Genomic DNA, 25,324 nt, shown 5'->3' with positions numbered 1-25,324 from the left:
CCTTAGCCTGTATTGACATTTGCAATCCAAAGTGATCTTTAAGCAAATATTCTTTAATTATCTGATTTATCTGCATAAATCTCTTGAACAAATTGAGCCAAAACCAACCAACCAACCAACCAAACAAACAAACAAACAAACTCTGGCTTCTTTCCTTTCATGGTATATTTTATGATCTGTGTAACTGCAGTGATTAATCCCCTACTCACCCCTGAAACCCCCATCACTCTACTTGGCTTCTCCTCAAAGAAACAACTTGAAGAGTCACTAAACTAGGAATTTCTATATGTTTTAGTCACACATATACTCTGAAGTGGCTTCTTTAGAGGCGCCTGGGTGGCTCAGTTGGATAAGCATCTGACTCTTGATTTCAGTTCAGGTCATGATCTCAGGGTCATGAGATTGAGTCCTGCGTTGGACTCCGTGTTCAGCAGGGAGTCTGCTTGTCCCTCTCTCTCTGCCCCTCCACCTACTCTCTCCCTCTCTCTCTCTCTCTCTCTCAAATAAATGAATAAATAAAAATTTTAAAGTATCTTTAAAAATTATGGTAAAAACACATATCAGTGAATTTACCATGATGACCATATTTTGGTATACAGTTCAATAGCATAAAATACTATTTCACATTGTGAAACAGAGCCCCAGAACTTTTTATCTTGCAGAACTGAAACTCTGTACCCACTGAACAACAACTCCCTTTTCCCTCTCACCCAAGCCCCTGGTAAATACCATTCTACTTTCCATATCAGTGAATCTGACTACTTTAAACCCCTCATAGAAGTGGAATCATACAGTATTTGTTCTTTTGTGTCTGCCTGTATTGTGTGGATGGGGGTCTTTGTGATTCGTCCTGCATGACCAACCACCCTGACCTACATGTGCGCCGGCCGCCTAAAGAATGTTGTTGGTGAGACTTGTGCTGCCTTAGTGAACTTGGAGCCTGATCAGTTGACATGAGCTGGCCTCCAGGACAGATTTGGCCCTTCTGGTCTGGACCCCAAGAGCTGTACATCTTACCTCGGATCCCCTCCAGCGCCACGCTGGGCTCGTCCCCCAGAATGGAATCCGGGAGGGGAAGCAAGCACACCTAGCCCAGACTCCCTGTAGACGTAAAGACATGATAACACAGGAATGCAGCTTGCTCCAGACTGCACGTAGGCAAACAAATGTTTAACTTCAGACCCGGTCATTTGCCCTATAAATACAGCCCTTATGGGGTTGGTCGTGGGAAGCCTCACCTGAGGGGAGGACGCTCTGATGAGGCCTTTCAGTTGGGACTGGCTGTCTCCACAGGGCTTCCCCGGCTAAGGAGATTGGATGTTGTAAGTCCGTGATTTGATGTCATTTTGTCTTATGCTCCTTTACTGCTTACTATTGCCCTCATCTATGAGCAGATTTCCCTTTCGTTCTTTTCTGTGTCTATTAGATTTTTATAATATCAATAAAGTGGTTTTTCCCCTTCAAAACTGAGAGGGCAGCTGCTGTGAATCTTTTGTTTAGAACACTGCCTTATTTCACTTAGCATGATGTTTTCAAGGTTCATCCATTTTGTAGTATGTGAAAGTTTGTGTGGTATCCCACCGTGTGTATAAACCACATTTTATTCATCAACTCATCCCCTGATGGGCATTTGGGTTGCTTCCACCTCTTGGCTGTTGTGAATAGTGCTGCTGGGCATATGGGTGTGCAAATGTCTCTTTGAGATCCTGCTTTAATTTCTTGTGGATATATATCTAGAAGTAAGGATTGCTGGGTCATAGGGTAGTTCTATTTTTAATTTTTGAGGAACCGCCATACTGTTTTCCATAGTGGTTGTACCATTTTTTTTTTTTACAATCCCACCAACAGCGTGGAAGGATTCCAACTTTCCATATTCCTGCAAATACTTGTTATTTTCTGCAATTTGTTTTTTTGTAGTAGCTATCTTAATGGTGTAATGTTTCATTGTGATTTTGATTTGCATTTGTCTAATGATTAGGGATATTGAACATCTTTCTGTATACATGTTGGCTATTTGTACATCCTTTTGGGAGAAATTTCTATTCAAGTCCTTTGCTCATTTTTAAATTGGGTTATTTGATTTTTTTGTTGTTCAGTTGTAGGAATTCTAAATATATTCTGAATATTGTTTACTTGTAGGAATTCTGAATATATTCTGAATTGTGTCCCTTACGAGATATACAATTTTCATAGGTTTTCTCCCATTCTGTGGGCTGCCTTTCACTTTGTTGATTCTGTTCTTTGATGGACTAAAGTTTTTAAATTTTTTTTGTGTTCCTGTTTGCCTATTTTTTTCTTTCATTGCTTATGCTTTTGGTGTCATATCCAAGAAATCATTACTGAATCCAATGTCATAAAGATTTTTCCTATGATTTCTTCTAAGAGTTATATATTTTTAAGTCTTATATTTAGGTCTTTAATCCATTTAGGGTTAATGTTTGTTTATGGTGTAAGGTAAATGTCCAACTCTATTCTTTTGTATGTGGATATCCATTTTTCCAAACTGGATATTCAGTTGAAGATACTGTCCTTTCCCCATTGAATGCTCTTGGCACGCTTGTTGAAAATCATTTGAGCGGCCCCTGGCTGGCTCAGTCAGTAGAGCATGTGACTCTTGATCTCCAGGTTAGGGGTTCGAGCCCCAAGTTGGGTGTAGCGGGTACTTAAAAATTTTTTTAAAAACTTTAAAAAAAGAAAGAAAAAAGAAAAATCATTTGACATTTATTTGTGGGTCATCTGTTCTATTCTATTGTTCTGTACGTCTGTCTTTCTGCCAGTACCACTGTTTTGATTACCATAGCTTTGTAGTTAATTTTTGAAATCAGGAAGTATGAGACTTCCAATTTTCTTCTTTTTCAATATTTCTTTGGCTATTTGGAGTCCCTTGAGATTTTATATGAATTTTAGGATGGATTTTCTATTTCTGCAAAAAATGCCATTAGGATTTTGATAGGGATTACATTGCACATGTAGATTGTTTTGGGCAGTACTGACATCTTACGTCTTCCACTCCATTAATATGGTATGTTTCTCCATTGATTTGTGTCTTTAATTTCTGTCAGCAGTTTTATAGTTTTCAGTATACAGGTCTTTTGGGGGGCCATGTTAAACAGCAAAATCACCAACAAGTACAAAATGTGAAAAAGTGGCACTAATAGGTCACAAATTGGACACTTGTTTACAATATAAGAGATGAGACAAATAAGCCTGAACATTGCCTTATTCTGCCTTGAATGGCACCTTGGATGACTCTAATTGTCCCTCCTCTATGTACGTCCACAAATGAGCTAAAAAGGGCCATAAGTATTAGATTTTGTGGGTTACAAGTACATTTCCACAGAAGCTGGAAGGGAAGCTTCCACTGAAGAATACTGTTGTGAGGTTCTTATACAATAGGTAAAGTCCTTACACTATAAGTGGTATAATACTGTATTTATACTACAGTTGGTATAATATTTTTTGAAGGGTGACTATGGTAATAAGGATGCAATCTCTAAACCCAAATGCAGTAACCAAACCAAGCCAAAACAAAACAGAAGAAACAAAATGAGATGCAACTAATAAGCTAATAAAGACTATATAAAATGGAATAATAAAAAGTAATGCTAGTAAGATATTAAGGACTATGGGAACTAAACAGTTCATTAATGAAAACATAATGATGGAAGAAAGAAATAGACTGAATTTGAAGTATTGTTTTGTATTCTGAGCATATTATTATTATTATATTTTATTTATTCATTTGAGAGAGAGAGACAGAGCACAAACAGGGAGAGAGGCAGAGAGAGAGAAGCAGACTCCCTGCTGAGCTGGAAGCCCGATATGGGGCTACATCCTAGGACCTGAAGATCACAACCCGAGCCAAAGGCAGATATTTAACCACCAGAGCCACCAGGCACCCCTGTTCAGAGCATATTGTAAGAAGGACAAACTGGAATTTCTTCTGGAGAGGACAACCAGGGCATGCAGTGTTGGTGTTTGTTTCCCCTTCTTCTAAGAACAGTGATGGATCTATCCTCTCCTTACATAACCCTAATCACCAAGAGCTTATATTGTTGAGGAATAACTGCTCTGGCATAAGGCAGTTTTTAGGCTAGGAAGCATTTTTCCCCATGTGATTAGCTTGTGATGATGAGCTGCTGTCACCATGCTGGAATGGTTTGTGTTGTGTTTGAAATCAACTTACACAAGGCTACTTACTAAGTAATGCCAACCTATTTCCATGGAATTAACTAAGAGCAAACCTCAAAAAACTACTCATGGATTTATGCATAGAGCCAATGTGGACAGCCTTTCTGAAGAGATGAGAAATATATTAGTAAACGTAAGAAGTGGAAAGTCTAAATACATATCTTTGAAGAAAACATATTTTTAAAAATGCCAGAGAATATAGTCACCCAAATATTGAGATAAAGTTTACTGAGATGAAGTTTTAGAAATGCTAATTCATAAATGTATAATTTCTTCCCCAAACTGTAAAGAACTAAGAAAAAAATCACAAAGAATAAAAATAATCACAAAAATGTTAATTCTTGTTATCTGTTTGGGATGATTGTTCTGGAAGACACCAAAAGAAAAGTTGTTCTTGCATTAGTTCTTGAGTAGCATAAGAACTACTACACATGAAGAATGAGTTCTTGGTCAGTGTCTGAATTATTTTTATTTTATTTTTGAATTTATTATTTCCCCTATAGTGTGATACATAGAGACATCTAAGACACAGATATATACAAAATGTTAGTGTTTTTTAGAAACACTTTCCTCCATTTTGAAAGCTTTATAGCACCAAACAATTTCTTTTCAATTGCTTTTATTTCCTGAACTTTCCTTATGAAGTTGAAGTTGGTAAATCTCTTCCTCAATAGCCCGAAGCATGCAGAATCAGGTATGGTCTTAGAGGTGGCCATGCCTTAGCAGAAATTCCATTCCAAACTTCCGTTTCTGATAGAAATTCTTAGTATGCTGGAAACAGAAAGAAATTATTATTATTTTAAGCAGGCTCCATGCCCAGCATGGAGCTCAACATGGGTCTTGAACTCCTGACCCTGAGATCAAGACCCAAGCTGAGATCAAGAGTTGGACACTTAAAGAACTGAACCGCCTGCGCACCCCCAGAAAGAAATTATTTTAAACTTGATAAAGAATATTTGTCAGACGCTAATGGTAAATATCTTCCTGAGTTGGGAAACATTCACAATATCCCCATTAAGGCTGGGAACGAGAAACGCTGCCCCCTGTAATCATTTTACTTAATGCTTTTCTGTAGAGTCTAGCAAGCCATAAGAAAGGAAAGCGAATCAAGAGGTACCAATATTGAGACACCTGAGTGGCTCAGTTGGTTGAGCCTCGGCCTTCAGCTTGGGTCATGATCTCAGGGTCCTGGGATTGAGTCCTGCATCAGGCTCCTTGCTCAGTGGGGAGCCTGCTTCTCCCTCTGCCTACTGCTCCCCCTGTTTGTGCGCTCTCTCTCCCTCTCTGTCTTTCTGACAAATAAATAAAATCTTTTTTAAAAAAGAGGTACCAATATTAAAAAGGAAGAGATTTAATTATATAATTGTAAATATATGTGTATATATGTGTGTGTGTGTGTATATATATATACATATATATATGTATATATACATGAAAACCTAAATTGTTACTCAGACATATAGGAAAAGTTTCCAAAATGTTTCCAAGCTTTTGAACTCATGAAGTCCCACAGCTCAATAACGTTTCTCAAAAAACATATTTGATGGGCAGAGAGCATGTACTTTTCTTTCAGTCTACTGAGAAATTGAGAAACCTGTAAGAAATTATGTAAACAACACATAAATTGTTCTGAAATTAGAATACAGTATTCTTTTAAAAATAAAAGTGATCTATGTAAAATTAAGTAGATTCTGAATTTACAGACTACCTTGTTCTCTAATAGACCTTGAACTTAAAATGAAGAAATATGATACCTTTTTTCTTTGTATTCCTTTTAAGCAATACACATAAAATCATATACTTCTCAGACCTCTCATAAAGCTGCACAATTTCATAGGTTATATTTAAAAATAAGCCTTACTTGCAGTCTTATCAAGAACCTCAAAACCGAGGTGCCTGAGTGGGTCAGTCGGTTAAGTGTCTGCCTTCGGCCTAGGAGCCCTGCTTCAAAACCGAGGTGCCTGAGTGGGTCAGTCGGTTAAGTGTCTGCCTTCGGCCTAGGAGCCCTGCTTCTCCTTCTGCCTGATGCTTCTCCTGCTTGTGCTCTCTCTCCCTCTGTCAAATAAATAAATAAAACCTTAAAAAAAAAAAAGAACTTCAAAACTTTTCCACCTTTTTGAAGTGGAATTCGTGGCATGAAAAGAGTACTGAACTAGAAGATAAAGCCTCACTTGGGATTTAGCTTTCGCTCCTTTTCCTATGAGCTGTGTGTCCTTGGGCAATGTTTAACTTCTCTGATCTGTAGTTTCTTTTAGCTGTAAAGTTGAGGGTTGTAAAGATTAAATAGATAACTTACACACAGTGCTTTGCAAGCTATAAAATGCTGTGCAAATATTCCACTTTGAGGCAGGTTTAACCAAATTCCAGCAGCTGCGGAGGATTGAAAATAAAAGATAACATTTTTATATTATCTGCTTTATGCAATAAACAAGAAGATGGCCAGAATGGTAACAGATGTTGTGACTTTGTCATCAGATGTGTGGCCGAAGGAGTGAGGGCTGCTGAACTCAAGAGCCACAAGCTCAGGGTATGGAGCTGAGGCATCAGGATTTACCTCCTGCCCTGTGGGAGTCCTACTGTGTTATCTGGCTTTCAGTAGTGTCAGATTTTTAAAAATATTTTATTTATTTATTTGTTAGAGAGAGAGAGAGCACACAAATGGAGGGAGGGACAGAGGGACAAACAGACACCCCACTGAGCACGGAGACCAACGTAGGCTCCACTCGGGGCTGGATCCCAGGACCCAGAGATCACTACCCGAGCGGAAGTCAGACGCTTAACCAGCTAAGCTACCCAGGTGCCCCTCAATGGTGTCAGATTTTTAAAAATATTTCTGTTTTATTCACACACAAGTTGTCAATCTTCCCTCACCCATTTTTCTCTCATCATAACATGCCCTTAACCTAAAAACTAGAAAGGGGGCAGGCTGTCTTCTGATGGGCCCTTGGCTAGCTTCTCTACTTGTAGAATCTTTCCAAAGAGGGTTAGGTGGCATTTGGATGTGATCTCAGAAGAAAAGTCAGCACATGTATGGGGGGGTAGGGAGGGGGACAGGGAGGAATCCGAAGCATATGGAAATGGAACAGGAGGACAGCAGACGATTGTTCAATCTTTGAGGCACATACACACTGGAAGGTATTGGGTGGCAAGTCTGGATGCCTGTGGGAATTCTCAGAAAAGGATGCTCATGACAAGAGAAGTGGGGAGCTGATGCCTAAGTTAGGAAACTGCTCAGGAATGCACAAATTAAGATTGATGTTTGGAACTCCAATTTCCATACTTTCTATTGTTTCTTTTTCGTAATAATGAGTCTGTCTTTCTACCTCTCTTTATTCAATCAAGTAAGACACAGTGAGTTTAATGAGTTTTGATTTTTCCCAGTCAGGAAGACCTGTCAATATTTCATAGGCAAGCAGAAAGAGGCACTAAAAGAAGCCTATTAAAATATTTTAGTCACTTCTGAAGATCCAAAGACAGTTCCTTTTTGCAAAGCTTTATTCTCTTTTATGAATTCGTCTCTTCACGGATTTGTCTTTTGTGATCACTCCGAGATCAAACAGCTCATACAATGTAAGTGAGTCAGTTTTACTGATCCAAACCCGTAGCCTGTTGCCTTTGCCTCCCTAGCTGTCAAGCTGCAATTAAGTTGTCAAAAATGTTCAGCTTGCTACCTATTTACAATGTAAACAAATGGTTGTTAATATCAAACTATTTGTGAATACAGGATTTTTGCACATTTTCTTGGCTAAAAGGGCGTCCAAAAAAAAAAAACCCCCCCAAAAAACCACTTCCAAAATCATTGAGGTTTTTGTCAGAGACATGAAGATTTAATGAGAGTTATGATTTTTGTCATAATAAAGAGTGAAGCAAAGTTTTTGAGAGAGCTGAGCTATTTCATTGTGTTAATCTATAGATATATGTATGATTATTGTAACATCACTGTCTCCATGGATGTGGCTTCAGTAAATTGAAAATGTTACATTTACTTTACATAATTATAAGTGTGCTGTTCTGCACGCTCCTTTAAATTTTTTATTTTATTTTTTCCAGCTTTGTTGAGGTATAATTGGCAAATAAAATTGTGTATATTTGAAGTGTACAACGTAATAATTTGCTCCTTTTGTCTATTTATACTCGCATGAGTACTGGGGAAAAGCTTTCCTTCAAATATAGTGGGGTAGATGTGAATTGCTTTGTAACACCTGGATGTATGAATTGTTACTGTATCTATGTATCTAAATCAAATATTAGTTATATTTTGGAGAATTTCAACCTCTTGTTATGGTCTTCTAAAATCCAGCTTGGATGGGGTTTTTTGCCCTGTCTAGCAAATGAGGTGAGGCCCAGGCTTTAGTTGGAAGCATTGAGCTTTACTGATATAGCTCTTTTTTTGCTACATGACTCTGTTGTCCAGAACAGTTCTCCCCATCTTTCAGACTCTGATGCTTTGGGCAGGCTCAAAGACACCAAATGTAGACCTCTCCACTGACCAGTAACTCAGCTATAGTGACCCTCCCTGATGTTCCCACGGCTGATGTAGTCAGGCAACACCTCACTGGGATGTTGTCATTTGAGTTAGAGGGAAGGAACTGAAGAGTCATCAGATGGGTATCAGAGAGAATAGCATTCCAGGCAGAAGGTAGAGTCTGTACAAAGGCCCTGAGGCAGGAGCTTACCTGGAATGTTTGAGGAGCAGCAAAGAGGCCAGGTCAGCCACAGCAGAGTAAGTGCTGGGGAGGCTAGTAAAGGCAAGCTCATAGCGGTGTAGGGTTTTGGAGGCCCCTGTTTGCATAAAATGGGGCAAATACTGAAGTGTTTGGAGAATCAGTCTGGCTGTGTGGAGAATAGCCATGGACAATAGAATGTATTTCTCACAGCTCTGGAGGCTGGATATCTGAGATTAGGGTGCTGGCATACTCAGGCAAGGGCCCTTCTGGGTTGTAGACTTTTTGTTATATCCTCAGGTAGCAGAAGGGCCAAGGAACTCTCTGAGGCCTCTTTTAGGGCTCTGTTCTCATGACTTAATCATCTCCCAAAGGCCCCACCTCCTAACACCATCACCTTGGAAGTTAAGATTTCAACATATGAATTTAAGGGGATGGGGAACATAAACATGGAGACCCTAGGAGACATTAAATCTGTAAGCATGTTTCCTGAGCAACTGATATAGGCAAACAGAGCGATTATAAATCAGGCCATATTAAGAAGCATCTCGTGAATGCCTTTTCAGCGTCTTTTGGGTTCTTCTCTCATCCAGACAGCACCTAGGTTTTTCTTCACGGAATCCACTCTTCCTCCTTGGAGTAGTCAGGTGCTTTGGTTAGTGTGGACCCCACCTCTTGCTCTAAAAGAAGGCTTCACTTACCATCAGTCAATCAATGTTTCTTTGGAGACTTCAAGGAGATTCCTAGTAACTGTCCTCTTTTCCCTGCCTAGGTCTGAACAACTGAAAAATAAAACAGAGTAAATATGAAGATTCCCAAACAGCAGTTTTATTGTCCTGGAGGCCAGGATAGGGCATGCAAACTCAGGTCTGTTAACCAAGTTGCCTTACCTATACTCAAACCCAAATCATACAGACTTGGGCACTTGGTCACAGGTCGCTATGGACTTTGGCAGGTCCTGCTGCGTAGAGTAACAGAGGGGAACTCCTGTTCTCTGAGAGGAAGTCTACTCCCAAAAGGAAGGGCAGAGCTGCATAGAACATTCTTATCCAGGCTTTACAAAATTCCAATCAGATGAGTTGGTCCCATCTTCCCCGGAGAAGAGAGAGGCTGGAGAAGCTGGAATTAATCAAAGCAACATCAGGAGTGGGGAAAAGCATTCTCCATGACAAATGCCATTTATTCCTCTTGCCACAGTGATTGGCTCAGGATGGGTAACAACCCAAGCCTAAGCCAATCAACCTGTTGAAATTTCCTACCTTCAAATGGCATTCTTAGTATAGGATAAACAGTCCTAAAATTTGTATGGAACCATGAAAGACTGAATAGCCAAAGCAACACTGAGAAAGAAGAACAAAGCTGGAGGCACCACACTCCTTGATTTTAAAGTATATTACAAAGCTACAGTAACCAATATAGCTTTAGTTACATATACACACACTTTATTCATTCATTTATTTATTTATTTACTTACTTATTTATTTATAGCATAGTAGTGGCAGAAAAACAGACACATAAATCAATGGAACAGAATAGAGAGCCCAGAAACAAACCCATGCATATATGTTCAATTAATTTATGACAAGGGAGCCAAGAATATACACTGGGGAAAGGACAGTCTTCAATTAAATGGTGTTGGGAAAATTGGAGAGCCACATGCAAAAGAATGAAACTGGACCACTATCTTATACCATCAACTCAAAATGGATTAAGGGTGCCTGGGTGGCTAGGCGCTTTGGTTAAGCGTCTGACTCTTGATTTTGGCTCAGGTCATGTTCTCAGGGTCGGAAGATCAAGCCCTGCATTGGGCTCCATGTTCAGTGGGGAGTCTGCCTGAGATTCTCTCCCTCTCTCTCTGCCCCCTCCCCTGCTCACTCTCCCTCCCTTGCTCTCAAATAAATAAATAAATAAAATCTTAATAAATAAATAAATAAAATAAATAGATTGGTGAGAATTACAACAGTCTGAGTGAAGTGTGAGGGTTTGGTACTTGGAACGGGCCTTGGAAGAGAAGACCTCTTGTTGCAATCACTTTGCTTCCATGAGGAAAGTCAGCTGGAGAATGAAGCTAATGTGGAAGAGACCAGGGTTGTGAAAATCAGGAAATAGAGGATTGGAGCCCTGATCAAAATTAGCCTGAAATGTTCCGAGAGCTTTTTCAGTTAAATAAGCCAAGAATTTTTTTTTTTTATCATTTAAGCCAGTTTAAATTAGACTTTCTGTTACTCCAACCAAAATTATCCTAATCAATACACGTATATCTCGTCTTTTCTAAAACTAGACTCATTTCCTCACCTCTAGGAAGGTTTCTATCATTGACCCTCTGCATCTTTATACTTGTCTACTAACATTTCCACTTTACCTGGTATGTGCTATAATTTTTGCACTTAATTATAACTTATTATTAGTGCTTTCTAAGAGGCAGCCCACGGAATGGGAGAATATATTTGCAAATGACACTACAGATAAAGGACTGGTATCCAAGATCTACAAAGAACTTCTCAAACTCAATACACGAGAAACAAATAAACAAATCAAAAAATGGGCAGAAGATATGAACAGACACTTTTCCAATGAAGACATACAAATGGCTAACAGACACATGAAAAAATGTTCAAAATCATTAGCCATCAAGGAAATTCAAATCAAAACCACACTGAGATACCACCTTACGCCAGTTAGAATGGCAAAAATAGACAAGGCAAGAAACAGCAATTGTTGGAGAGGATGTGGAGAAAGGGGATCCCTCCTACATTGTTGGTGGGAATGCAAGTTGGTACAGCCACTCTGGAAAACCGTGTGGAGGTCCCTTAAAAAGTTAAAAATTGAGCTACCCTATGATCCAGCCATTGCACTACTGGGTGTTTACCCCAAAGATACAGACGTAGTGAAGAGAAGGGCCATATGCACCCCAATGTTCATAGCAGCAATGTCCACAATAGCTAAATCGTGGAAGGAGCCGAGATGCCCTTCAACAGATGACTGGATTAAGAAGTTGTGGTCCATATATACAATGGAATATTACTCAGCAATCAGAAAGAATGAGTTCTCAACATTTGCTACAACATGGACGGCACTGGAGGAGATAATGCTTAGTGAAATAAGTCAAGCAGAGAAAGACAACTATCATATGATTTCTCTCATCTATGGAACATAAGAACTAGGATGATCGGTAGGGGAAGAAAGGGATAAAGAAAGGGGGGGTGATCAGAAGGGGGAATGAAGCATGAGAGACTATGGACTCTGAGAAACAAACTGAGGGCTTCAGAGGGGAGGGGGATGGGGGAATGGGATAGACCGGTGATGGGTAGTAAGGAGGGCACATATTGCATGGTGCACTGGGTGTTATACACAACTAATGAATCATCGAGCCTTACATCGAAAACCGGGGATGTACTGTATGGTGACTAACATAATATAATAAAAAATCATTATTAATAAAAAAAAAATAACTTATTATTAGTGCTTTCATAGTATATTTTTTCATTCTCTTTTTCTTTCAGTCTGTGTCCTTATATTTAAAGTGTGTTTCTTACATACAGCATATAGTTGAGTCTTGTTTTTGTTAAAATCTAGTCTGCCAATTTCTATTAGAGTGTTATGGCATTCGTATTACATTAACAACTGATACGGTTGATTCAATAGTTGTTAATATTTTAAAAATTTCATCTGTTCTGGGGCACCTGAGTGGGTGAGTCGGTTGAGCATCTGACTTCAGCTCAGGTCATGATCCCAGGGTGCTGGGATCGAGCCCCGCGTCAGGCTCCCTGCTCAATGGGGAGCCTGCTTCTCCCTCTTCTGCTCCCCCTGCTTGTGTTCCCTCTCTTGCTGTCTCTCTCTCTGTCAAATAAATGAATAAAATGTTTAAAAATTTTTCATCTGTTCTTTGTTTCTTTGTTCTTCCTTTCCTGTCTTTTTTTTTGTTTGTTTGATTATATAAGCATAACTTAGTATTCCATTTTATTTCCACTACTGGCTTTCTAGTAATACCTCTTGGCATTATTTTTAGTGGTTACTAGTCTAAAGTTTGCAATATGCATTCTTAACTAATCCTTATTGTACCATTTCGTAAGCATCTAAGAACTTACTCCCGTGTAGTTAGTTCCATTTATTACCCTTCTGACCTTGTGCTATTGTTGTCACATATTTTTTCTCATCTACTATAATACATTGCCATTATATTTACTTTCTTTTTTTTTTTTTTTGAAGATTTTATTTATTTATGTGACAGAGAGAGAGAGCATGAGCAGGGGGAGCAGCAGAGGGAGAGGGAGAAACAGGATCCCGCTGAGTACGAAGCCTTATGTGGGGCTCTATCCTAGGACACTGGGACCGTGACCTGAGCTGAAGCAGATACCAAGCCACCTGAGTCACCCAGGCACCCGTTATATTTACTTTCAACAGTCAACAGTCTTCCAAAGAAAAATTTTTTAAGAGTATTTTATATTTGTTCACATTTGTGCTCTTTCCAATGACCTTTAATGGATTCCTTCTGGAATCATCTCCCTTCCGCTCGAAAAATTTCTTCTAGTATGTCTTCATAGTGTAGGTGTTTAAGGGACAACTTCTTTCTGTTTTGTTTTGATTTTGTGTTCATTTGTTAAAGGATGTTTTCACAGGGTGTAGAATTCAAGCTTGACGGCTCTTTTTTCAGATGACAGTATATTGTTTTTCTGGCTTCTATTTTTGCTCTGATGGGAAGTCAACCAACATTTTTACTTTTGTTCTCCTATATCATTGTCCCTTTCCCCCCAGTCTGGCTGCTTTTAGGATGTCTCTAAGTACAATTCTCTTTTTATTTATCTGGCTCAGTGTTTACTTAGATTCTTGGATATATGGGTTTGTTTCTTTCATGAACTTTGGAAATTCTTTGCCATTACCTCTTCAAATATTTCTTTTTGCCCCAGCCTCTCCTCAATTCCTAGATTCCAGCTATCTATATGCTAGATTACTTGATATTGTCCTACAGGTCTCTGGTCTCCTTTGTTCCATTTTTCTCTCTCACAATTTTATTTATTCTTCAGTTTGGATAATTTCTATTGACCTATCTTGAGGTTCACTAGTTCTTTTCCCTGTGATATATGTCTGCTCTGAGCTCATCCAATGCATAGTTCATTTTAGACACTATAATTTTTTAGAGTCTTCTTTTTAGAGTTTCCAGTTTTCTGCTGAGATTCTCCATCTCTTTGCTCATTTTGTTCATCTTTTATCCAAATTCTTTAGTGTATTTTTAATAGTTATTTAAAATTTCTTGTCCGCTAATTCCAATGTTTGGCTTATCTGTGAGTCTGCTTTCCTTATTTTTTTCCTCTTGATGATAAGTCATCTTCTCACTTTTTCATATGTCTTGTCATTTTTGTTTTAGACATTTTGTGTGTGTTTGTTTGTAAGTAGTATTCACCCCCAGAAAAGGCAATGCCTTTTCCTCTAGCAGCAAACCAGGTTGAGGGGCTGATCTCTTCAGTCTACTTAGAGCTTGGGGCTGGCACGTTGGTTAGTTTCAGTTCAGTTCACCTCTCCTATCCAATGTCTGGAGCATGATCAGTTTCTTCCCTCCAGCAGAGCTTTGAAATCTAAGCACCATTAAACATGAGATCTCTGAGCTTTCCAGTAGAGTCATCAGCTTCTTGTGCCGCAGGAGTCAAGCAGGTATATTTAAACACATGAAGTCATCCAGTCATTGCAATCTGGAGGGTAGGGGGAGCCACAGGTCAGCTCTATCCTATTGTTACCATGCAACGATTTGAGTCCAGCACATCAGACCCTTTTCTTTTTCTTTTTTCTAAAAGAATCCTGCAATTGAGAACTTGCTGTAAAATTTCCCAATATTTCGTGTTGGCAAATAATTCAAAATTCTTTTAAAACATAGTTCAGCCCTAACAAAATATATGTTAGCTTGATTCAGTCCGTGGACCACCACTTCTCAGTCTGCAGGGTAGTCGAACTTCATTGTAGACAAGAAAGAGAAGACCCCAAAGTGCTTAACCTTACTTCAGCAAAGAGGGCTTTCTGAAGTTAAAAGAAAATGTTTTAATTCTTAGAAGTTTAAAAATGTTTAAATTTGGTTGCTCGTTTATTATAAGGCCTTTTTGTCAAGGATTTTGCAAAGTTAGGAAATACAGAAACTATCCATCCAGTTGTATGTGGCAAAGAGGATTCGCTTGGGGGTGGGCAGTTATGTTTAAATGTTGATTTTCCCACTACGTAGACAGGTACATCAGTGGTAATTCCAGGTAGGTAAGGAAATAGGCAAATTAAAAACACCTCAAACATACCAGTTTTTTAACTTACAGACATATACCAATTTTGTTCTGTATTTCCTGAGAAACATAACTATTTCTTCCGACAACTGACTTCTGTGGGCATGAGCTCTGCCAGAGAATAAGACTATGAGTATATATTCCTGGAAAAATTTGTTGCATTTCAAATTGATTCTTTTTAATCTTTTCATGCCAAACTCTTATTTGCTATTTATAGAGACCTATTTGTTTCAGCTGTTTACCTGTTTGTAATGACAAAGAAAGGACAGTAGCTTCCTGCAAACCATTTTAATATTCCTGTTTCTCCAGACAAAGTGACCCTTAAATAATCATAATTATGGGTGCTGGGGTGCTATATTTTATAATTAAAAAACCTAAAAATCCCTCCTTGTCTTATATTCCTCTTCACATACATACATACACTCGTCCCTTCCTACCTCCTGCAAGCCCAGAACCACAATTCTGCAACTAACTGAGATGAATGTATTTTATGATGTATTTATTTCTCTCTCCAAGCTCTGAAAGAAAAACTGGCTAGAAGCCAATGAGCATTAAGAACTCATTTCTTGGCAAGCAGCTACTATTATTTGTTCAAAACATATTCATAGAGTTGCCACTGTAACAACTTGGAAAGTAGATTAAAATCACACCATCCTTTTCCACCCCCCAGTAACTTTGCATTTCAATGCCTCCCTGAACATTTCAGGAATAATCAACAGGACTCAGATTTTTCTCTTTCAGCTCGAAGGCTAGAAGTTTGAATGATAGAGCTGTCAAGTCTTGGAAGATTTGGCTGAACTCCTCTTCCCTCTTTTGCCCCCCAATATAGGCCTTCCCTAAGATTCTGTCTTTTTCTTGTTCCTCACTCTTTTCCTCAAAGCTCTTGCATCTCCCATGGTGTCAATGATTTCTTTTATAAGATCAATGATTGGGGCGCCTGGGCGGCTCAGTAGGTTAAGCGTCTGCCTTCGGCTCAGGTCATGATCCCGGGGTCCTGGGATCGAGTCCCATATCAGGCTCCCTGTTCAGTGGCGAGTCTGCTTTTCCCTCTCCCTCTACCCCTTCCCCTCGCTCATGCTCTCTCTCTCTCTCAAATAAATAAATAAAATCTTTAAAAAAAAAGGAAAAAAAGGAAACCCATATGCTTAAAAATATATATATATATATCAATGATTAGTGATCTTATATGGGATCAGTGATCTCCTATTAGAAGATTTGCAGATCTAACATCACTCTCTTTGTGTACGACAAAATATACACAACACAAAATTTGCCCTGTAACCCTTTGTAAGCGTGTAGTTCAGTGGCACTAATGCATTCGCATTGGCGTGGACCCATCACCACCATCCATCTCCAGAACTTTTCATCTCTCCAAACTGCAACTTTTTATCCATTAAACAATAATTCTCCCTTCCTCCCCTCACATGGCCCCTGGAAGCCACCATTCTACTCTGTCTCTGCCAGTTTGACCGGTGCAGGCACCTCATATAAGTGGACTCATACAGTATTTGTCCTTTTGTGACTAGCTTATTTCACTTAGTATCACACCTTCAAGCTTCACCTGTGTTGAAGAATGGGTCTGAACTTCACTCTTTTTTAGTGCTGAATAGTAGTCATTGCATGTGGACACAGTCTTTCGTTTATCTGTTCATCTGCTGACAGACATTGGTTTGTTCCCACCTTTTGGCTGTTGTGAATCATGCTATGAACACGGGTGTACAAATATTTCTTCTAATACCTCTTCTAGCCCCCTCTGTCCGGAGCACCGCATCTCCAGCTGTTGCTGGACGCTTTCCCTCAGCGGAGCTGTGGCTGACCCCTCCTTCTGAACGAAACCCCCATTCCCCCCTGCAATGCAGGCTTTGGAAAGACAAGGTATCTTTACTTTCATCCATTTTTACTGTCACTGCCTGAACTTAGACCCTTAATATTTCTACCTCTTAGTTTCCTTAATTAATTAATTAACTGACTCCATTAGGCGTGCTGTTTCCCTACACCAACCTTGTAACTATGCCACTCTCTAAACCAGGAGAGCCCTTCTTTCGTCTGCACCTTGCCATCTTCTTGACACCTTCCTGTGCACTCCAGCTACCCTTCTTGGATCTCTTCGGCAATTATTGTACGTCTCCCTTTTCAGAGCAAATAAACGTCTTGGAATTTTTTTGTCCACTTTCCTATGCTGTAGTTCCCCAACACGGTTGTGCCTGTTGGAGAGCAAGGACTGCACCATTTACTTAGCCATTCTACAGTGGCTGAGTCTCTACATTTTTGGCCCCGTTCTAGGGTCACAAACTAGCTTGTGCTATGCTCCCTGCTTTTAAGATGCTCACTTTTTAATGGAGATATAGCACAAAAGCAAATCATTATAAGTCACATGAAAATGTCTTTAGGAAAACCATGGGCAAGGCTAACTTTACCAAGGGGAACTGAAGAGGTCGTATGCTTCCTGACATTCTGCATTGACACATGACCCACTGAAAATTACAGAAGTTCCTTGTGGGTGATATCATGATTTTCACAATTGATTTTTCTCTCTGCCTAGAGAAGCCTTTAGCCTTTCCATACATTTGCTGGCAGTATCCATGTATATATTTTTTTGTCTATTTAATGTAAATTCAATGAGCCAACTTACAGTACATCATTAGTTTCAGATGTAGTGTTCAATAATTTATCAGTTGTGTATAACACCCAGTGCTCAACACATCATGTGCCCTCCTTAATGCCCATCACCCAGTTACCCCATCCCCCCACCCACCTTTCCTCCAGCAACCCTCAGTTTGTTTCCTATAGTTAAGAGTCTGTCATGGTTTGTCTCCCTCTCTGATGACTTCCCATTCAGTTTTCCCTCCCTTCCCCAAAGGCCTTTGCCCTATTTCTTATATTCCACGTGTAAGTGAAACCATATAATAATTGTCTTTCTCTGATTGACTTATTTCGCTCAGCATAATACCCTCCAGTTCCATCCACATCGATATAAATGGTAAGTATTCATCCCTTCCGATGGCTGAGTAATATTCCATTGTGTGTGTGTGTGTGTGTGTGTGTGTATAGATATAGATAGATAGATAGATAGATAGATAGATAGATAGATAGATATCTCATCTTCTTTATCCATTCATCTGTCAGTGGATGCGTGGGCTCTTTCCAGAGTTTGGCTATTGTGGACATTGATGCTATAAACATTGGGGTGCAGGTGCCCCTTTGAATTACTGCATTTGTATCTTTGGGGTAATACCTAGTGATGCAATTGCTGGGTCGTAGGGTAGCTCTATTTCTAACTTCTTGAGGAAATTCCATACCATTTTCCAGACTGGCTGCACCAGCTTGCATTCCCACCCACAGAGTAGGAGGGGTACCCTTTCTCTGCATCCTCGCCAACATCTGTCATTTCCTGACTTGTTAATTTTAGCCATTCTGACTGGTGTGAGGTGGTATCTCATTGCGGTTTTGATTTGATTTCCCTGATGCCAAGTGATGTGGAGCACTTTTTCATGTGTCTGTTGACCATTTGTATATCTTCTTTGGAGAAATGTCTGTTCATGTCTTCTGCCCATTTCTTGATTGTATTATTTGTTTTTTGGGTGTTGAGTTCGATAAGAAAAATAGTCTGGGTCAAAGAAACTGGAATGACGATCCTCACTTATAATTCCACTTGGTGATGGATACGTGTAATTGCCTCTCCCAGTGCTCCGGTGCTCCAGGGGGCAGGGAAGTGTCAGGGTACATGGGTTACATTCCAGAAACTTGGATGATTGATGGGGGAGGGGTTGTTTGGAAAACACAGGTGATGGCACTCAGGTGGCACTCAGTTTGCAAAAGAAGGCATGGTAAAAATCTGAGATGATGTCATTTTAATGGGGGTGGGACACTGATAAAGAGCTATCTTCATTTCTCTTCTCTTCTCAGGAGGCCCATTCCCAAAGGCCTGCTCAATATAGTTGGTTTCATGGGTCACAGAAGGAAAAACCTTTCCCCACCTCTGTGGGAAAATCTACCACTACTGGGATGCCATCCCAGCTCATTAATGCTGTGTCTGCTGGTGTTCCTCACCTGTAGGTTCAATTAAATGTGAGGCCATTCATTTCTTCATTAATTCCTCCATTCCTTCCTTCATTCAATAATCACTTGTGGAGGCTTTATGTGAGAGGCTCAGGGTAAATCACACAAATGGTGTTTAACCTTAGACCCTGTGATACGTTCTATGAAGAAAATGCACATGCTGGCCATAAAGAAACATGAAAAAGGGTCCTCTGAACTTGTTGAGAGAAGTGCTTTCCAAGGCGATGACATTTAAGTTGACAGAAAGCTGAGAAGGAGCCGGGCACCCTTAGAGTAGAGGGAAGAGTGTTTCAGAGGAGACAGAGCAGGGCGTGAGGATCGTGGGCCGGGGGGCACAGGTAGGGAGGGGAGCTAGAGAGCACAAATCCCATCTACAGGGAACACTTTGATGTAGCCAGAGTACAGACGAGGCTACCAGACTGCCTGATTCCAGGACCAATTCTGCCTCTTACTATGCTGTGACCTCATGCAAGCTCTATGCCTCAGTTTCCTTATCTATAAGATGGGGATTAAAAATAATACCTATGTAACAGAGTTTCAAGAAAAGACATAAACTCAGATTTTTAAAAAATAAAATTTACCAGTTTTCAAAATTTGGCCACTAATTTTAAAAGGATTTTTAAAAACTGGGCAAGCATCTATGAACTCATTGCCTGGGAGTCATCAGTTGGCAGCCTTTTGCTCGGGACCCCATGTGCCATGCTACCTAGTTTGGATTTTTTCCCCAAGTGGGAACTCATTGAGGTGACATGGTCTGATCTATGTTTTGAATGTGATGTGACTGCCCACGAGAAGATGGATTAGAGAGGGCAGCAGTGAAGCAGGAAGACCTGGTAAGACTTCAGTGTGGTTTCTGGAAGGACTCCAGAACATTTGAATGTCCTACCTCTCCTGATCAGTTGCCTCCTTTTCCATCCCATCCTACCAAACTCCCATTAGTTCGGAGTCATTTTTTAAGATTGTCCTAGGTCTTCATTTACTCAAAAAAAATAAACCCACCAAGAACACCATAGACTGTCTTTTTAAGAGTTAATTTAAGATCACAACAAAATTGAGTGGAAGGTACAGAGATTTCCTAATTACTCCCTGCCTCAACATGTACAAAGCCTCCCCCTTTTCAATATCCTCCATCAGGATTACCCATTTTTCACAATTGATCAACCTACTTTGACACATTGTTATAACCCAAAGTCCCTAGTTCACATTAAGCTTCACTCTTGTTATTATACATTCTATGGGTTTGGACATGTATCTACCATTATGGCATCAGAGCCAGTAGTCTTACTGCCCTGAAATTCCTTAGTGCTCGGCCTAATCATCCTTCTGTCCCCCTTACCCCTGGCAACCACTGATTGCTTTGCTGTCTCCATTTTTGCTTTTTCCAGAATGTCATATAGTCAGAATGTACAGTATGTAGTCTTTGCAGATTGGCTTCTTTCGCTAAGTAATACACACTTAAGTTTCCGCCATATCTTTTCATGGCCCGATAGCTCATTTCTTTTTTTAACACTGAGTAATATTCCATTGTCTGGTTGCCCCACAGTTTATCCACTCACCCATTGAAGGACATCTTAGTTGCTTCCAAGTTTTGGCAAGTATGAATAAAACTGCCGTAAACATCTGTGTACAGATTTTTGTGTGGACATACTTTCAACTCTTTTGAGTCAATACCAAGGAGCACGATTGTTAAATCGTGTGATGAAAGTATGTTTCGTGTTGTAAGAAGTCACCAAACAGCCTTCCAAAGTGGCCGCACCGTGTCGCATCTCCTCCAGCAGTGAGCGGCACTTCCTGGTGCTCCGTGAGCTTACCAGCATTTGATCTTGTCGGTGTTCTGAATGTTGGGCACCCTAATAGGTGTGTAGTGTATCTCATTTAAATTTGCGTTTCCCTGATGGCACCTGATGTGGAGCACCCTTTCATGCGCTTGTTTGCCATCTGTATATCTTCTCCGGTGAGGTGTCTGTTACGGCATTTGGCCCATGTCTAAATCCGGTTGTTTGTTTTCTTATCGCTGAGTTTTAAGAGTTCTTTGTATATTTTGGATTTAATTTTACTTTTGGAAGCTCCTCCCCACATTATCTACTCATTTACTCATTCATTCATTCCTTCATTTAACAAATACTTATTTTTTTTTAAGATTTCATTTATTTGTTTGAGAGAGAGAGCAGGAGAGAGAGAGAGAGAGCACGAGCAAGGGGGAGGGACAGAGAGAGAGGGAGAAGCAGACTCCCCGCTGAGCAGGGAGCCTCATGCAGGACTCGATCCCAGGGCTCTAGGATTGTGCCCTGAGCCCAAGGCAGACACTCAACCGACTGAGCCACGCAGGCGCCCTAACAAATACTTATTTAGCATTGTCCTCCATGCCAGACACTGTTACGAGCACTTTACATTTAGTTCTCAGAGCTTTCTAGAGGTAGATACTATTACTATCTCATTTTACAGGTGTCTTGCTCCAGGTCACACTTGTGGAATGGTGAAGAGTTTTATCTGGGCAGTCTGGCTCCAGAAGGCGCTCAGCGTATATTTGGTGGCTAAACGATGATACTGAGATGCTTCTTCTATTCACCCTCTCTGTCTGGTTCTCTTTTGTCTCTTCCCTTTTCCTGTATCTCCCAGTTCCTCTTCTTTCTTGTCTTCCTCAAATTCATAATCTCTTCACCTGACAAGAGATATTTTCCCTCTTCTTGTTCATGTATTTTGAAGTGAAGGGCTGCTATTTTTCCCCTCCAACTTGTCATCCTCATTTTCAAATACGTGCTCATACAATACTGCTCCCCACCCCCACCCCCCAAATATACGGCAGCTTCTGCAAATGGAATCATGAGTTAGAGGCATAATACTTGCAAACATAATAATGTTGAATAAAAATAGAGGAGAAAGAAAAGAATTCTACTTTGCACTGGAAAAAAGATAGTGGGCAATATTTCTCAACTGTCTTGACATTCTAAGTCTCTCAATAAAAGATAAATATGCTTTCCTTTGGAAACGGTTTGCCTGTGAAATAGTTTCATGTTTCAAATTTGTTTTGGTTATTAAGCTTATGTAAGCTACTAAAGCAGAAATTAAGTTAGAAAAGTCTTGTCAGGATTGAAAGTGGCAATAACTCATTAATCTAGACCTCTTTAAAATGAGACAATTTCTTGCAATAAATGTTTTTAGTTCCTGAAATGCTTGTCACTTGAGATGATGCAACTACCTGTAAATACAAATGGTCTTATTTTCCTGTGGATAAAGCATTTAATACCATTTTGTACTAGAGGTAGTGTTTCTAATGAGAACTCTAGCCACTCATTGTTGGCCCCATGAGGTCAGGGAGGTATACATTGAGAAGAGGAGACTCTATTTTGCAAGGGAAAAAAGTGGACACCAAGAGGTCAAGTGACCTGACATTGACTAGAGGAACAAATGAAGCTCTGGAGAATTCTAAGAAAGCCCAGATTTTCCTTCTGGGGATCACTGGCCCTGAGGAAAAAAGGAAAGGTGAAAGCTTGGTTTGTCCTATGTTGACAGTTTTTTTTTTTTTAACCTTTTAAATCACATATGATACTGGACTATTCCCCACTCTTTTATACCATTAGAGAATATGTTTAGAATAGCTTTCCTGGGGGCATCTGGGTGGCTTAGCTGGTTGGGCGACTGCCCTTGGCTTGGGTCATGATCCTTGAGTCCCAGGATTGAGTCCCACATTGGGCTCCTTGCTCAGCGGGGAGTCTGCTTTTCTCCTTCACTCTCTCTCAAATAAATAAATAAAATCTTAAAAAAAAAAAAAAGAAGAAGAGCTTTCCTGGTATTTTGTGTCGTCAAATATGGCGAGAGCCCCGTGTCACAGAAACAACAGTCTGCTGAGTTCCTGAGTCCTGGCCCTGCCGACAACCAGCTGCATGCCCTTGGGCACGTCCTCACTGCTCCAGCCTCTGTTCCCCAACCAGCAGGAAGAAGGCTAGAACAAAACGATCATGAGCTTTTTTCAGTTGTAATAGCACCACGATTCTTTTGCTTTATTTCCTTTTCCTTTTTGTTCTTTATAACAAGCTCACGAGACACACTTCACAAGAGAGAATGTGCAAGTCACCGTTGACGTACATCACTTTCTCCCTTCTGGTTTTGGTTGGGCATCTAATAATTCTTTTCTAAAAAAATGAGTTGCTTTATGTGTTTTCACAAAAAAGGAGCAGTGCACAATCAGTCTGGGCCGTAAGAGAGCGCCCTTCCCGCTCGGTGGAGGGAAACCCTTCTGTCTGGCAAGGGCAGAATGACTGGCTGACAGGTAGAGATGCTGCAGGGGTCCCTGGGCATTAATCTGTTTGATTTCGTTCTGGCACCTTGACTGTGTTCACCAACGACCTGGACCTTTCCTGTATATCACATGGACAGTGAATGGCTGCCTTTCATTCTGCTTTGCTATTAACTCATATCCATATATGTGTACCAAATTTCTAGAAAATAATGTGTACGGTATGGGGAATGTAGTGATGTCAAAAGCACTTCCCTAATCTAGTGAGACTTGGATGGACATCCCGAAATGTGCTCTTTCTTTGGGGATATGCAGCTTGTCTTCCCCTTTGTTTGGATCCTTTTAGTCATGAAGATCAGAACACTCAAATTGCCCTTAGCAAAATGAGGAACTCCACTGACTTTAACGTTGCCTAGTCCAGGCATAGCTTGATTTCAAGTTTCAAACGATATCATTGGAGTCAGGGCCATCTGTTGGCTGGATTCCCGCGTGTTGACCTTGCTGTCAGGCAGACCTTTGCTGGGGAGGTGAAATCCAGCCGAGCAGCCAGCCTCATCTCGACAGCTCGTGTTCAACAGCGTATAGAGGACCCATTGCCTGGTCCCTTCAGCACAAGTTGTGGCATTAGCTGAGTTGGTCTGTTCGAGTGGAGTGCCATCTCTGAACAAGTCACAGCGGCTGTGGGGGTTGGTGGTGCAGGGGAGCAGGGGTGCTCTGAGAGGCTGGGCTTAGTTACAGGTCAACAGAAGGAGCTGAGAGTGTGGTCAACCCCACTCCTTCGAGAGGCCGCGACTGAGAGTAGTGGAGGAGGAGTAATATTTCCAAAGAGAAGGGAGGGATGACATCACCCCAAGAAGAGTGAATGAATGCTGGGCAGGCAAAGAGGACCAGTATTGACATAACCTCATCACATGAACCTCCTGATGCAGAAAAGTAAGTGAAGGGGGGCTGGGCAGGCAGAGAGGACCAGGAGACATACCAGGTATGGGCTAGAAACCTGACCAGCCCAGGATTGTCTTGTTCTAAGGACTGATTGGACTAGGTACTATATCCACCACTTCTCTGGTTATCTTCATCAATATTACAAGTTAGAACTCTGACGAATCCTTAGGAAAGCTGCTCCTTACAATGCGTACACAGAGTTTTAGTACATTATTGTTTAAATGTTGAAAAGGGTTTCTTTTTTCCCTCCCTCACTGCATTTTGGCTTTTCATAGTGTGCAATTTTGCTGCATTTATAATCATTATGTACTTTGTTTGGGGAGAATGCATTTTGTCATAAAAGCTTTTCATACAACTAGAGGAATGATCAGCCTCCCTATCAATATTCCGGCACAACCCGCGCTTTCCCTCTGAGAATATTTAAAATAGGTTGCGAAACTCAGACGTAGAGCAGTTGCAAAACTAACACCAACTGGATTCTCTTAATTGAGAAATAATTAATCGGTGCATGACAATATTAGAGCACTACCAAAAAACCCTCCACGTATTCCTCTCACTTTCCCTATCACGAAGTCACCGTTTAAACCTAGCTTTGTTTGCAATTGAACAACGTAGCGCTTGTGCACAAAGTGAGACTAACGCAAAGACTTTTTTCCTATGAATAGGAAAAATGAATGTTTTTTTTTATTTAAAGGAAACTGTATTTAAAATGTAATTTTTGGAAAATATAATAAAGTCAAATATAAATATTGTGAACAGATGTTTCTTAAGACGTTCTGAAATGAATAGTCACCATCTGGAGCCATTTACAATAAGAAGAAGGTAAGCATGCACCTGTTCCTTTCTTTAAAAGGATGTAATCTCTGCACCAAATTATAAACAAGTATGGCAGTTTCCATAAAAATGCAATATTCAATTTGCCAAAACTGTTTAGAAAAATATCGATAAGAATGGTTTTGAAAAGTGTGCTT

At 40.2% G+C, this 25,324-nt stretch overlaps 1 long non-coding RNA gene across 1 annotated transcript in view; it reads left to right on the top strand.

Moving 5' to 3' along the window:
• Nucleotides 1-25,324, top strand: part of LOC103672736 — a 39,416-nt gene that overhangs the window by 13,199 nt on the left and 893 nt on the right. The window lies entirely within an intron of this gene.

The sequence above is a fragment of the Ursus maritimus genome, unplaced genomic scaffold (genome assembly GCF_017311325.1).
Source record: "Ursus maritimus isolate PB19 unplaced genomic scaffold, ASM1731132v1 scaffold_8, whole genome shotgun sequence".
NCBI lineage: Eukaryota > Metazoa > Chordata > Mammalia > Carnivora > Ursidae > Ursus > Ursus maritimus.
Note: the sequence above shows the minus strand (reverse complement) of the source record. Positions and strands in the feature narration are given on the sequence as shown.